This window comes from Giraffa tippelskirchi, chromosome 1 (genome assembly GCF_054371585.1).
Source record: "Giraffa tippelskirchi isolate mGirTip1 chromosome 1, T2T-mGirTip1v1.2.pri, whole genome shotgun sequence".
Taxonomy (NCBI): domain Eukaryota; kingdom Metazoa; phylum Chordata; class Mammalia; order Artiodactyla; family Giraffidae; genus Giraffa; species Giraffa tippelskirchi.
Genome location: NC_137275.1, coordinates 190,177,792 through 190,193,207, shown reverse-complemented (window position 1 = coordinate 190,193,207; position 15,416 = coordinate 190,177,792). Strand labels below are relative to the sequence as shown.

At 43.2% G+C, this 15,416-nt stretch overlaps 1 protein-coding gene across 3 annotated transcripts in view; it reads left to right on the top strand.

Annotated features, from left to right (window-relative positions):
- The window catches only part of EBF2 (EBF transcription factor 2), a 223,231-nt gene that overhangs the window by 26,843 nt on the left and 180,972 nt on the right, over window positions 1-15,416 (top strand). The window lies entirely within an intron of this gene.

Below are 15,416 nucleotides of genomic sequence, written 5' to 3'. Positions count from 1 at the left end.
AGTCTTCCTAGACTTCAGAACTTTAGCATTTGACACAAACTAGGCTAGGCGTCTATACACTGATTCACTCCCTTGTTCATTCATTTATTGACTTTTTTTCTGTAGTTCAGTTATTAAGCAAATATTTGTGAATCCTTGGCTCTAAGACACCATCAGGGAATACGACAGGCATGATTCTACTCTCATGGAGCTGACAGTTTAAATAATCACACAGAGAGAAATATATTTACAAACTGTAAAACTGCCCTAAACACTAGGTGAGTGGGTTCAAGAGAGGTTTCAACTTTTCAGTCCCATTATTTATTTCTCCAAAAATCAACGTGGAATCAAGATATTTGTTTCATCACACAGGCTTGAATATGCTCCACCATCTTCCTTTGCACACATCTGTCTTGCCTGGAACCCCCAGCCCCAACTTTCTGCCAATATAAATCTGATCCCCTCGTTCAGATTCCACCTTTCCGAAGATATCAATTCTTGTAGTCAAAGAATTCTTGTAGTCTTTTCCCTTGATACGTGTCACATAACCTGGCTCTTGTTAGGATGTATGATATTGTTCTCTCTTTCCCTGTGTGGGCTTGCCCTACATTTCCAACTATATTGTAATTCTTGGATGTCAGACACCATATGTCTCTTAAGCCTTGACTCTCATATCATTAGCTCTGTGACAGTGTTAATAGTATTACCTCTCCCGTTGAGCTGTTTGTTGTGTTAAATCATGAATGTGTGTATGGGGCCCATATAGTGCATGATGGAAGAGAATCTTTTAAAAAAAGTCAAAACAATTATTAGCCTTGGCCTCTCAGTGTCTAACCAGTGGTTCGGATACTACAGACACTCAGTAAATATTTGTTGGCAGATTAATCTCTGACTGCCGGACATCAGAGAGTCAAATGACTGAGTCTTTTGCCAGTTTCTATAGGACCCTTCTTGTAAGCACTTGTATTTGATAACCACTTAGCAATCTCCCCCTTCAATGACCGAGTGGTACAAAACAATGCCAAGAACAGATCACTCAGGTTGTAAGGCAGAATGAATCATTCAGTAAATATTTATCGAGGGCCTGTCATGCCATGGGCTTTGCAGGGTGCTCTTAGGGAATACTAAGATTGAATAGACACACAGCTTTACTGTCAGGAGCTTACAGTTCAGAACAAAAAATAAAAGATGTGCAGAAATAACCATGATGCAATGTGAGATGTGCCATGGAAGAGGGAGAGATAAAAGCTCTAGAAGATCCAAAGTGGGGAAACGAATTTCATCTAGGCAGTGGTAGAGGGGCTGAGAGCTGTAACTTGGACATATGCAGTTGAGGTCAAAAGGCATTCCAGGAGAAGGAAAGTATGTAGGAAAAGGCATGTGGAAAGGAAAGAATTTCTTAGATCTGCTTGTAGTTTTAGAGGTGCATAGATATGAGTAGAAGGGGATAGGAGGGGCAGTTGAAAAGATTATTTGGGTCCAGATCGCCGAAGACCTTACATGCCTTTACACAAGTACTTTGACATTGTTGTGTTGGCAGCAGGAAGATAGCAAAGGATTCTGACTAGTGTAGTGTCATGGTCAGGTGGGTATTTTGGAGAGAGAACTTAGAGGATTCATTGAGAGTGCATGGAGAATGAATGTAGAGGAAGCTGTGAGAAAGATGTTAACAGTAGTTCACAAATGCGTTTCTTCTTATGGCTCTTTGGGAATTTATATGTTTACCTGCCAAAGCCTGGGCATTATTTCCATCACCCTAACTCAGGGATGGAGGTCCTGGGACTCCAAGTTCAATGCTCTAGGCCTGGCATGAGGAACTGGCCAAGTTGGAAGAACATGAATGTTTTTAGTCCCAGGAATAAAGATGTGTTTGCCTCCTGCTCCCCAAAAGATTTCCACAAGGAATTGGGAAGATGGGCACAAGCTTCAAATTTTGTGAAATAAAACATCCCGGTTTCTGCTTTGTTTCTTTCGACTTCTTCTGGGCATGTATTCCTTCTTCCACCCGGAGCAGCTGTTGAGAGTCAGTTTTTCCCTACCAGATACCAGGCATGGAGGCGAAAGGCCCATTTTTCTCACCTCTCTACAACCCGCTTCCCCTCCCCCAATACACCCACCACTGCAAAGCTTTTGCTGATGTTGCCACTTGTCCCCATGAGTACGCGTCCTTTGTTCACTGGGAAGCTCAGAGCCTTTGCAAAGAACTGCTGTTGTACCATCTGGCAATCTGTGAATTTTTTAGTAGTCTGGATGCTTGTAAGAAAGCAGAATTTTGGAAGGCCCGACTTGAACCATTTATAAGTAACGCAGAGGCTGGGTGTATGGGGTTATTCAGAACAGACAGTGGTATATTTCAGCTTCCAGCTTCTTTGTCAGAAAATCATGTGATGAGATTAAATAGCAGATTTGACAGGAAGGAGGTGAGTCCAGGAATGGAAAAACAGTACTCTGAAATTGTGCTATGTTGAAAGTAAGAAATGACGTTTGTTTGTAAGAAAGGTATCTTTCCCCAAACTTTTCTGGCTGGCTTTGAGGAGAACAAAGGACCTGGAACTTAGGAAGGAAGGATGGAGAAGACTACACATTCACTCAGAGAGAACTTTCTAGAACTTCTAGTTATTTGCTTTCTCTTCGAGCAAACAGATCTGGGTAAGTTTTTCTGGGTCTCTTTTTTGACCCAGCCAAGGGGTTACCAGACCCAGTGTCTGGAAAATAGGACACATATCCCAAGGAGATGAAAAGGTTGTTGTCCACAGATGATTTTAAGATTTAAATCTTGTATGTGTGTGCTTAGTCGTGTCTGACCATTTGCAACCCCATGGACCTGCCAGACTTCTCTGTCTGTGGGATTTCCCAGGTAGGAATACTGGAGTGGGTTGCCATTTCCCTCTCCAGGGGATCTTCCTGACCTAGGGATCAAACCCAGGTCTCCTGCATTGCAGGCAGGTTGTTTACCATGTAAGCCACCAGGGAAGCCCTTTCAGATTTAGGGTTCTACTTACTAGGGCTTGACTAGATTCTTTGTTGATTGAAATCTTGTAAGATTTTTCCTTTGTGGACCTGTTCTGTTCTGTGCAGTGACTTAGAGTTGCTCTGGAGTAGCCATTTCATCTGAAAGGAAAGTGGTTGAGTGACAAGATGCCCAAAACACATTAGGCAGCCTAGACTCGAGTCTATAGGGAGTCAGCCTCTTATCAGTCTGGACCAGGTAGTTAATGGAGTGATTGTTCTCCAGAAAGTTTCTCCTCTAAACTTAATTTGTCCTAGCCCCTCAAGACCACCAAGGAACCAGAGCTGGTGAGAAACATGGCAGCTGCTTCCATCCAAGAGGAGCTTTCGAGAAGGAAGTAAGGGAGAAATTCCTACTCTCACTGAAATCATGGCAGGAATGGAAGAATTTGAAGGGATAGAACCATTGGATTCAGGCCAGGACTGTGGGGTTAACACCTCCTTTTTTTCCCCCCCAGGCTGTACAGCATGTGAGTGGCTTCCCTGGTGGCTCAGATGGTAAAGAATCTGCCTGCGATGTGGGAGACCCAGGTTCGATCCCTGGGTTGGGAAGATCCCCTGGAGGAGGGCATGGCTACCCACTCCAGTATTCTTGCCTGGAGAATCCCACGGACAGAAGAGCCTGGCAGGCTACAGTCCATGGGGTGGCAAAGAGTTGGACACGACTGAGTGACTAACACTGTTACTGTCACTGTACACTACATGGGATCTTAGTTCCCTGACCAGGGATCGAAACTTCTCCCCCTGCGTAGAAAGCAAAGAATCTTAACCACTGGACAACCAGGGAAGTCCCAACACCTCCATTTTTTAAGGCCTGTAAGATGCTGGGACATTTTAAAAAGAGAACTCACAAAATGACAGGACACTTAGGGCCATTGCTCCTCTGAATGCTGTTATGTACACATAACCTCCAATAAAGCCCTCGAGGAGGGTCTCTGTGGAGACCAAGGATGAGCCTTTTGCTTTTTTTTTTGGCTTTGGGTCCAATTTGCACAGGTTATTTTCATGATTGATTTAAAGATATGCACATGACTCATTTATAGCTACATTAGGAAGATCTCCTGGAGAAGGGAATGGCTACCCACTCCAGCATTATTGCCTGGAGAATCCCATGAACAGAGGAGCCTGGCCGGCTATAGTCCGTGGGGTCACAAAGAGTCAGACACAACTGAGCAACTAACACTTTCACTGGCTCTGTCATCCCACGTTTCGGATGAGAAAACCCAATTGAAGAGCAACTGTTCCGGGACCATGTAACAAGCAGGTCAGGGACTCAGCTGGGATTAGAGACAAGATCTCTAGCTCCCAAGACAAAGCAGGGATGGTCTGTGAAAGCTGAGGGAGGGAAGAGAAGAAGCTGTGGTGTTCAGGTTGATAAATTGCTGCTGTATTGCAAAGCTTCTCACCCACCTGGGCTTCGAAGGACTCATCACCTTCTAAACCAGACACCAGATTGATGGCATTTAAAAAAAACACTTAAACTGCACAAAACATATATATATATACATTTTTACTTTCATTTTTGTTTATTTAAAAAAATATTTTTTGGGGGGCCATGCTGAGAAACACATGGGAATCTTAGTTCCCTGACCAGGGATCGAACTCAAGCTCCCTGCATTGGAAGCACAGAGTCTTAACCGCTGAGTCCACCAGGGAAGCCCAGACTGCTGGCATTTTACTTGACTATAGTTAGTCTGTCTGTAGCCAGTTTCTTCTGTGCAAAAAGGCTTTTTCTTCTTCCAGAAGAAGTAAGGTTGTATGTAGGACATAGATTTATGATCTGTGGGTGGAGTGCTTAAAGTGACTGTTACTCCTGCCATATGACGACTGTGCTATAATCTCAGATTTGGGTTTTCTACTCCTCCGCCATTCAGGCATTCACCCATTCACTCATTTCTCCCTCTTATTGTAGCTGGAGTTACCAGATTTAACATATAAAACTATAAGATGTCCAGTTAAATTTAAATATCAGATAAACACAAATGATTTTTTTTTTTAGTATAAGTGTGTGTGTTAGTTGCTCAGTTGTGTCCGACTCTTTGCAACCCCATGGACACACACAAGGCTCCTCTGTCCATCAAATTCTCCAGGCAAGAATACTGGAGTGGGTTGCCATTTCCTTCTCCAGGGGATCTTCCCCACCCCCCAGGGATCAAACCTGGGTCCCTACATTGCAGGCAGATTCTTTACTGTCTGAGTCACTAGGGAATCCCTTTGTATGAATATGTCCCAGTTAAATTTGAATTTCAGATAAACAACAAATACATTTGTAGTAGCAGTCTTTCCCATGCAATATACTTTATGAAGTAAAGTGGAAGTGTTAGTCACTTAGTCGTATCCCACTCTTTGCGACCCCGTGGTCTATAGCCTGCTAGGCTTCTCAATCCATGGGATTTTCCAGGTAGAATACTGGAGTGGGTTGCCATGCCCTTCTCTAGGGAATTAACCCCAGGTCTCCGGCATTGCAGGCAGATTCTTTACTGTTTGAGCCACCAGGGAAACCTGAAAAAGTATTCACTGTTTGGCTGAAATTCAGAATCAACTGGCATCCTGTATTTTATCTGGCAACCCTACCTGAATCCCAGTTTCTTTTTTTTTCAATTTTTAAAAATTGCAGTATAATCGCTTTACAATGTTGTTTTAGTTTCTTCGTTGTAATGAAGTGAAATCAGATACATATGATCTGTATGTATGCTTATCCCAGGTGGCACAGCAGTAAAGAATTTGCCTGTCAATGCAGGAGATGCAGGAAGACGTGGGTTTGATCCCTGTGTAGGGAAGATCCTCTGTAGTAGGAAACGGCAACCCACTCTAGTATTCTTACCTGGAAAATCGCATGGGCAGAGTATCCTGGCAGTCTACAGTACATGGGGTCACAAAGAGTCGGACAATACTGAGCACACACCCCACCCCATCCTCTCTGTCTTGGACCTTCCTTCCACCACCACCCCAATCCCACCCCTCCAGGTCACCACAGAGCGCCGAGCTGAGGTCCCTGTGCTTTATAGCAGCTTCCCACTAACTATCTATTTTACACATGGTAGTGTCTATACGTCAATGCTACTCTCTCAATTCATCCCTCCGCTCCTTACCCCTGTGTCCACAAGTTCATTCTCTATGTCTGCATCTTGATTCCTGTCCTGCAAATTGTTTCATCAGTACCATATTTCTAGATTCCATGTGTATGCGTTAATCTACGATATTTGTTTTTCTCTTTCTGACTCACTTCACTCTGTCTGAATCCCAGTTTGTCATCTGAAAAAGAGGGAAGTCAGGGCTGCCTTACAGCCCTGGGTAAGGGGAGAGAGATGCCTAAAGGAGCTCTGAGCCCTGACTGGCCCCAGAGCCCATCAGCACATTTGCAGTCCTTCCTTGTCGTGTTTTTTCTCTCATCTTGTGGGGTTCGTCATCTTTCTCCTCATGTCCATGTGGAAGTTGATTCACACTTAGGCTGAAAGGTGAGCAGGAAGCTTTGGTGGCATTACCGATTCAATGGACAAGAGTTTGAGCAAACTTGAGCAGATAGTGAAGGACAGGGAAGCCTGGTGTGCTGCAGTCCATGGGGTCACAGAGTTGGACACCACCGAGAGACTGAACAACAATCGGCATTTGAGGGGGGCTCATCTTTACCAGTTTCTACACCCACTGTGCCTCCCTCCTCCTCACCATCCTGTCTCTTCTTTCTCTTTTGTCATCTCTCAGGGTCTTGGGCTCCTGCTCTGTCTAGACCTTGTTTTATGAACTTGTCGCCTCCTGGGCATTGGTTTTACTCCGAGTCTACTGTCCGTCTCCTGTTCACTCTCTGCCTTTCCTGAAAGTCTTTGTTTGAGCTTCCTCGAGTCTCTGACTCCAGTGCTTCACACATGTGGGATTGTTTAGGCTCAAGTGATAAATTGCATGAAGTTAAAGGTAAAGGGGAAGCTCCTCTCTCCCCACTTGGTCTTGGCTGACGTTTGAACAAGAGCCAGACTCTCCTTTGAGTGAACGTGAGCAGTCTACTTGGTGCTTGCTCAAGTCAGTTGAGAGTGGCGTATGAATTTTATCATCCAGATGTTGAATCACAAGATGAAGGATAACAACACATAGACGTCTATCTGAGTAATTTAGTGAACTCCAGAAAAAAACAAAACAAACCAACTACACTTCATCGTGCAGTGGAAGCTAACACAACATTGTAAAGCAATTACATTCCAATAAAAAAAAATCTAGCTTCAAAAATTTGATGTCATGTCGAGTCAGCCTGTGTAAAAAGGGGGGAGCAGATTTAAAAAATTCCCCTCTGCTTCTCTCATGCCCCATCATTGTCCCCATCTCTCTTTCACCTTTGCTCATCATCGTTTTCCTTCCTGACTTCACCTTTAGGGTCTCCCTACTTTCCTTCCCACTGCCTTGCACCCGTTTTTTTTTTTTTTTTTTGCTGAGTCTTGAAGCTTGTAGGATCTTTAGTTCCCCAACCAAGGATTGAACCCAAGCCCTCGGCAGTGAAAGCGCAGAGTCCTAATCTCCAGACCACCAGGGAAGTCCCTGCCTTGTGCTTCTAGTGATGAATCTGACCTTGAACAATGCAGGTGGTCAGAGCCATTGCCATGAGCCTCTTGCCCCTAAAGCCTTACACCCCAGTCCTTCCTTTCACCTTTTCCTTCCCCGATGAGGAGTGAGATGCTGGTTTCACTGTAGGTGTTCCGTTTACAACTGCGGCTTGGCGGTTTTCACTTTGAGTGGAGTCCATTGAGCTTGTAAATTGTATTGGATCAGTGAGCCTGTAATGAGACCTCCAAACCCAAACAGTGCAAGTCTGCTGGGATTTTATTGTTCATAAAGTTCCTCCCCTGGGGAGGCATAGAGTCATTAGGTGTGCACTGTGTTTAATATTTGGTCATGAAAGGAAGCAATAATTTTCTATTTTTACGGTGGCTTCTGAGTTTTTAAAGCAATTGTCTAATTCCCGTCACCAAGACTGGAAGCAAATGAAGCAGGCATTAACGTGAGCCTCTCCTGTGTATGGTTTGGGTTGGGACATCTCATTTAGCATCTTTCTCCTCCCTGTGCCTGACCTTGCCTCCCTTTGATGGCAGGGACCTGCCTGCACATGAGTGTGCTTTATGTGGAGGTCCCTGAACTCTTCCTTGTCAGGTAGAAATAGTCCTTAGCTAAAGGGAACAAGGAGCTGTGGGTTCCTAAAGCCCTCTCACTGTCCTTTAAAACACTACCCTCTTTAGATGAGAAAAGTGCTTGACGTTTTTCAAAATTGACTTGTCCCTGAAAACTTTCTCCTCCTTTTTTTTTTGCCTTTTAAAACTTGGTTTCAATGTAACTATGCTTACAGAAATACACTCATATGGGTTAATAGAATGCAATTTAATTTATCCTACACAACTGGGACCAAAAACCTGGTACATGGTTTGCTTCAAAAGAGAAAAAAAAAAGAGTTTGCAATCTGGTTTCTCATCTATCTCCTCCTTTCTTAACCCCTGATTGGGTATGTGGTTTTGAGTGTCACACCTCTTCTGAGAATTTCCAACCTAATCCAGCACCAATGAAGCCCCAAGTCGAGGTGTAAGATCTCCTTGCTTCGTGAGGAGGGGGATGGTGTAGCTTAGAAACTTCTGGAACAGACCTCAGGCTCTGCAGTAAACCTAAGTACTGGCAGATTAGAGCGACTAGAGCAATTTGCTGAGTTTGCAGTTTTTTCTCTCTTTTTTAATTATGAAAGTATAATAGCACATTTATAGGAGATTTGGAAAATACAGAACAAAGTTACATATAGTTCCACTATATATTACAATTATATTTTTAAGTAGATAAATTAAGAATTTTTAGTTGGAGCTTCAATATCAAACTCAAAAATTAATAGAATGAATAGACAGAAAAGTAGAAGGATAGAGTAGACCTGAAAAGCACCGTGAACCAATGCAACATAATTAAGATTTATATAATTCTCACATAGCAGTGGGATACAAATTCTATTCAAGTTCCTGTAGACTAGAAACTGAGAGACACTGGGACATACCCAGGGACATAAAACAAGTGAGTTTGCACAAGTTTTATCAGCTGGGGCAGGCCAACATGTAATGCTGGAATACAAGGTGGGAATTTCCAAGTGCTTGTGCTCAGCTGCTCCCTACTCACATCTATAGGGGCCATCACTTGTCGATTACCCTAGAGGTCATGGGGCCAATGGTCCACTGACTTCCGGATGCTAACCTTCCTGATAGCAGGATTTATGGGTCCATGGAACTGGGTTTCTGTGATGTCATTTTGAGAATAAGGAAGGATGAACAGAAGGCAAGTTGTTTTTGAGACCCATTCCATTTGTAGAATCTCTTTAGCAGTTTTTTTTCCTAGTAGGAAACTAAAAATGAGGCGTCAGTGACGTACTTCTTCGGGAGGTCACAGCCTACCATTTTTTTCGAGTTTCACAGAGCTTGGTGGGGACCAGCTGGGCAAAATTGTGTCAGAAACAAAATTGTCATGTTGGACCCAACCTGCAAAAACTGTGGAACTCACTCTCAGCTGTTACTCTGATGGGGTGACTTTGAGAAGAACTTCCTGAAAGCTCCCTGGCATCTGAAGCCTAAACTTGTTGCACATTAGAGAATTCCAGGGAAGGTTAGCAAACCTTGGCCTAAAAGCAGAAAAAGCCGGACCCAGGGTAGTAAATGAAACAATCTCCTTTCCAAACTGAAAATTACATGTACTTCTCTGAAATATGCCTGCAAATGGGGGAATATGCCTTATACCTGCCTAGGATTTTGGAGTTCTGTAACCCTCACCTTTTTTTTTTTTTTTTTTTTTTACCACGGGCCCCACTGATAATCCAGGGAATCCTGTGGATCTATAATACTACTGGGGCTTACTGTCTATATTTTAAATGGGAGGAAATGCTAAATTAAGGTTGAGGGCAGCGAAAATGAAGATCTAATGTTTATTACTCTAACTTCATGTATCTTTTTCATCTCCAAACACATGGCAAGTGCCACCCATGGTATAGTCTGTCCTTTCATTTTTAGTTTTAATTTTTAATTAATTAATTTTTAAAATTTTTTTGCATACCACACAGATTTCGAGATCTTAATTCCCCGACCAGGGATCAAACCCATGCCCTCTGCAGTGGAAGCTCAGGGCCTTAATCGCTGGACTGCTGGGGAAGTCCTAATTTGTCTTTTCTTTCATTTCATCACCACCCTCTCCGATCTCTTTCTTGCCTCTTCACTTTCAGCTTGCTCTTATTCTTTCCTCCTTTTCTCTTTTTCCTTTCCTCTCATTTTGTGTCTTTTTTCCATCCCTCCTTCCTTTCACCAACTGTCTCCCTCCCTAAGTTACTGAGGACTTCTCTGGGTGACGGCTGCCAGTGTGTTTGTCAGTAACTTTGTCTTAGCAGGTCTGTTGCTCTCAATGGCCCATTTGTTTGCTCCCTCGAAGGAAAAAAAAAAACTTTTCCAACCTACGAGTTCCGTTGTCTCCCTAGGGATCCTTGTTTGAATCTTTGCTGTAAGATTTTTTTTTTCCCTATGAAGTACCAGAGAAATAATTGCCTTATCGTTAACAAACAGAACCTGGCTCTTATCACCCCATACCCCAGAGCCTTTGGTGCAAAAGTTGGGCCGTGCCAAGTGCATGCATTAACCTGATACGCAAAACCCCTTTTCAAAGCTGGTCCTTGGAGGATGCTCATTGAGGGCGTTTTTGTCGGGAGGTGGCACAGTGAAGCACTTCTTACAGTATTGGGTGCCAAAAGAGATTGGCTGGCGTTTAAACCCCTGTTACAACAAAAAAGAGTGTATTTTTCTGGGAGGAACATTTTCAGATTGTTCTAATTGTCACTGGCAACGAGCAAACCCTTGGAACTTGCATCTTGTGGGGGGCCTCACTGGAGTTTTAAAGCATCCCTTGGCACAGAGATGTTTTGGTTCCGACGGTGAGCCTGTAGTCTGTAAAAAGCAAATGGATCATAAAAAGCCTGGCTGCCCGGTTCGCCCATTGAGAGGACATAACATAGCTGGGAACCCCGTCTGCACTGGTGGTGTGGATTCCGAGTTTGTTTTCGGAGCCACAGAGGTCTCCCATGAGAGCTTGTCTGCATCTCCTAATAATCTCGTAGCTTTGACCTGCTCCTGCTCTGCTTTATAAAGAGCAGAGATCTTCCTTTGGAACCTGGATAAATGTGGTATCTTCTCCTCCCTTCAATCGATGGTATCATTTTCAGAAAAGCTGAGTGTGTAGCTGGCCTCTTTCTGTTCCAATCCAGTATCGGAGTAATATAACTTCCAGTGTCTTTTGGATCTTTAGACTAGGCGGATACGCAAGGGACCTCGGGAGATGCTTACTTTGGGGTCAACTTGCCATCCTTTAAAAAAAAAAGTTTTCCCTATTGTGTCTTCTCTGTTTGAATAAAATAAATAAATAAGAAAACCCTACAGCAAAACACCAAAAAGATATACGATGTTGCACCAACATCAGATACTGACAGCAAGTCTCAAAAGATCCTTAGGGAAGCTTTTGTTTGGGGTGGGAGAAATCTTTCTCTTAAGCGTTTCCCAGCATTCCTTCAGGACATCTGGTTCTCTCATTTTCTCTGCCTTCTGTGCTTTTTTTTTTTTTTTTTAAGATAACTCCACTACTGTCATTACTTTTATTATTTTTAACCATTTAACTAAATGTGCTGAATGGTGGTCACACATGACATCTTGTCTCAAACTCGTTTGACCTGCAGAAGTGATGACCTTAACCAATTTTTACTGGCAAGTATCTTGACTTTATTACTCAGGAGACAGTTTATTTTTGTTCCTTAGAGAGTGAACAAGAGAGAGTGAGCTTTTCTTAAGATCAAAGACAAGGAGCGAGTAAGAAGGCTATACCCACTCCTATCCTGTTTTATTATTATTCTCAGTGTTCTTATTAAAGCATAAATAAACAAGGTCAAATCTCACTCATGCCTCCTGTAGCCACATTTCCTTCTTAAAGCATTTGGGAATCTCTTCTGCATTGGAAATTGGGTTGCTGAAGTTGAAGCATTGTCTGATGTAACTGCCATATTATTTTCTTTTGCCCAATATAAGTAGAGGTCAAATCAGTTAAACACACACACACAGGAAGCAAAATGGATTGATTGGCTCTATGTTCTACCTTTAGTAGCCATGCTGCTGCTGCTGCTAAGTCGCTTCAGTCGTGTCCGACTCTGTGCGACCCCATGGACTGTAGCCTACCAGGCTCCTCCGTCCATGGGATTTCCCAGGCAAGAGTACTGGAGTGGGGTGCCATTGCCTTCTCCTTAGTAGCCATAGGTCTTACTTAAAAGAACTAACTTTGCCGCCATCTGTCCCCTGGTCCTCTTAGCCTGTGGGGGCTTCCCAGGTGGCTCAGTGATAAAGAACCCACCTGCCAATGCAGGAGATACAGATTTGGTCCCTGGGTTGGGAAGATCCCCTGGAGAAGGAAATGGGCAACCCACTCCAGTATTCTTGCCTAGAAAATGCCACAGACAGAGGAGCCTAGAGGACTTCAGTCCATAGGGTCGCAAAGGGTCCGACATGTTTGAGCGCGCACATAGTCTCCTTTAACTTGTATAATCAAAACCAAATCTATGGAGGCAGAATGGTAAAAGGGCCCCTAAGTGGAAGGGGCACAGTAAATGAATTGCTCTTCTCCTGGGGACAGGGTAGAGTGAGAAATATCGGGCTAGAGTGAGACCAGCTGCTTCACCCGCCCAGCACCAAAGAGCCCATGTAGGTTTCAGGCATCATACATCTCAAAGCCCAACAAAGTATTGGGAGAAAGGAACATTTAAGCTGTGGCATGCTACCTGGAAATGGAACAATTCCCTTCTAGATTATTTATGGCAGTCAATTGGGAAAAATATTAGGTCCTTGAAGTAGAGCATTCCTTTGGTGGAAAGAAAGGGGCTTCTTTGAGGTGGTGGGGCCGTGGAGACCATGGTGGTTTGAGAAAGGGGTCCTATCAAGTTGGAGCTTAGGGGCTGCTATCTGCTGTCACCAGCACCCACCTATAGTTACTGCCTCAAGGGTCTCTTCTCTCTCGAAGGACTCAGCATCAGGTGCCCTTGGTCCAGGCTTTACCACATATCAGAAAATTTTACGACAGTTGTCCAAGAGCTTTGACCGAGGCACTGGGAGTTTGCAGAAAACGTCTTCACTGATACACTGGGCTAGGAAAGAAATCGACTTTACAGATACAGTTTGAAACTAGGATTTCTAAAGCATCGTAAATACCATTGGCAATAAGAATGAATGGTTTCGGGCATTCCCCGGCTGTCTATTGGTTAGGACTCTGCTTTCATATGTTGCATCCCTGGTTAGGAAACTAAGGTCCCACAAGCTATGCAGTACCCCCACTTTTTTTGAGAGGTAGATCTCAGGTTAAATGTTCTTACCAAAATAAAGAACTTTAAAAAAAAGAATGAGTAACTTCTAGCAATTGGAACCTCTGATGTCTTATCCACATCAAGTCACCCCACCCCAAAGCCATGGCTCTCAAACTGTCTTAACGTATGAAAGGCAAGCAGTGCTGTTGATTTAGCCAATTAATCAAGCACTTGGTCAACCCACAAACGTGTAGTGAGTCCCTCATAACACTCAGCACTGTGGTTGTGCTATTGGGGAGTAAGGGGATTTCAGGTTCAAAGGAGAAGGACATGGGCCTGTAGCTGGGGAAAGGTGAGTATTTATACATTCCTGATTCTCTCAGCTTTTGCTTGTACCTAAGAACTCCTGAAATACACTGTGTCTCCAGGGCTCAAACTTAAGCAGTGGATTCTAGAAATCATGTTGATATTGTTGCTATATTGTTTTTTTCTTTTCTTTTCTTTTCCTTCTGTAGTTACTCTTATTTTCTTGGTCCACCCATCACAGAACAGAGGTCACCACATCGTGACCTTTTCCTGGTGGAATGGACCGCTGAAGAAGTCACATGGCCAAGTTTGTATCGAGGGTCCACATTTGCTTCCTCTACTCTTTTAATCAGAATGCTCATTTAATTCTATTCCAGCACCTGTTCAGCAATTAACACCCTACGATTTGCATCTTACCCTGACATTTGCTATCTTTCCAATTAGTTTTTATATCAGTATAATTAGGTAGGGTTATTACAGTGCATCAAGCAGGGTCATGGTTATTCCCAAGCCTTTAAGCGCTTTCCCAGATTTGTTTAGGGAAGCCACTAAGGGCAAATGGTTGATTAGGATCACTGTTTTTCTTCTTCATTCAGAACAGGAGAAAACTGTTTCCCCATGTGGCTCATGAAACATCAGCGAAATATGTCAACCTATAAGAATTAGTATTATGTAGTTCATGACTTTTGGGTGAATTTACAGAGGATTATAAATAAGATCCATAAGGTGGATGTATTGTGGGTGTTTTCTGTGTAGAGGCCGAGGGGAGATACTCACTTCAGATGCTTGGGTTAACAGTTGCAGGGACAAAGGGAAGCCGTTAAGGAAAACCCAAACCCCTTCAAAGTCAACTTTTCAGTCTGTGCTGGGAGGGGGGAAGGAGTGACGGGAGCGGGTAGTGTAAAGAAAAGGCAGTTTTAAAGTTTAGCCAGTTTCTTTACTAAAGCTTAAGCTTGGTGTTGTAAGTTTTACCCACATTGAGAGTACCCAGTGAACCAAAACTCTGAAATCTCTACTGAAAAAAATAGTCCATTTAGAAGGCAAGGCTTTGTTGGATCCATTAGTATATCTATCTATTATATCCTTGACACTTGGAACGTTGCCCAGATACTAGATATAGGTGATCCATAATATGGGCTGGAGGGAATTATTGTCTGTAGTTAAATGAGATGTCCAGAATGGGACATCTCATTTAATTTAATTTAACTAATCTTTGATAAGTCTTGCACTCATGCTCAGTCAATTCAGTCATGTCCATCTCTTTGCAACCCCATGGACTGTAGCCCCCACCATGAGATTCTCCAGGCAAGAATACTGGAGTGGGTTGCCATACCCTCTTCCAGGGGATCTTCCATTCTGGGGATTGAACCCCAGTCTCCTGCATCTCCTGCATTGCAGGCAAATTCTTTATCCACTGAGCCAATCTTTAATAAGTTAAGATTTAAAGTGTATGTCATCTAATAATAGGTTACCATATTATATATTATTATAATGTGTATATAGCATTTCTTCATACATGCCTAGGTCAGATTCATAGAGTTTTCTCATAAATGTAGATGTATAGATCATACATTAATGTTTAGGTCAAATTCCATTACACCCAGTGCTAAAGTCCTGTAATTTGGAGAGTTGATCATGGTTGGAAACCAATGAGGACTTTGAAATCTCCTGCAAGTGTTTTGATTTTGGTGGGCCTAGAATTGCTTGTAATGGTATCTGACTTCCAGGCTGAATTGGTTGGATGACATAGCAATATCCGGATGCCGAGTCTGATACAGTTGTTGGAGAAACAATACCATGA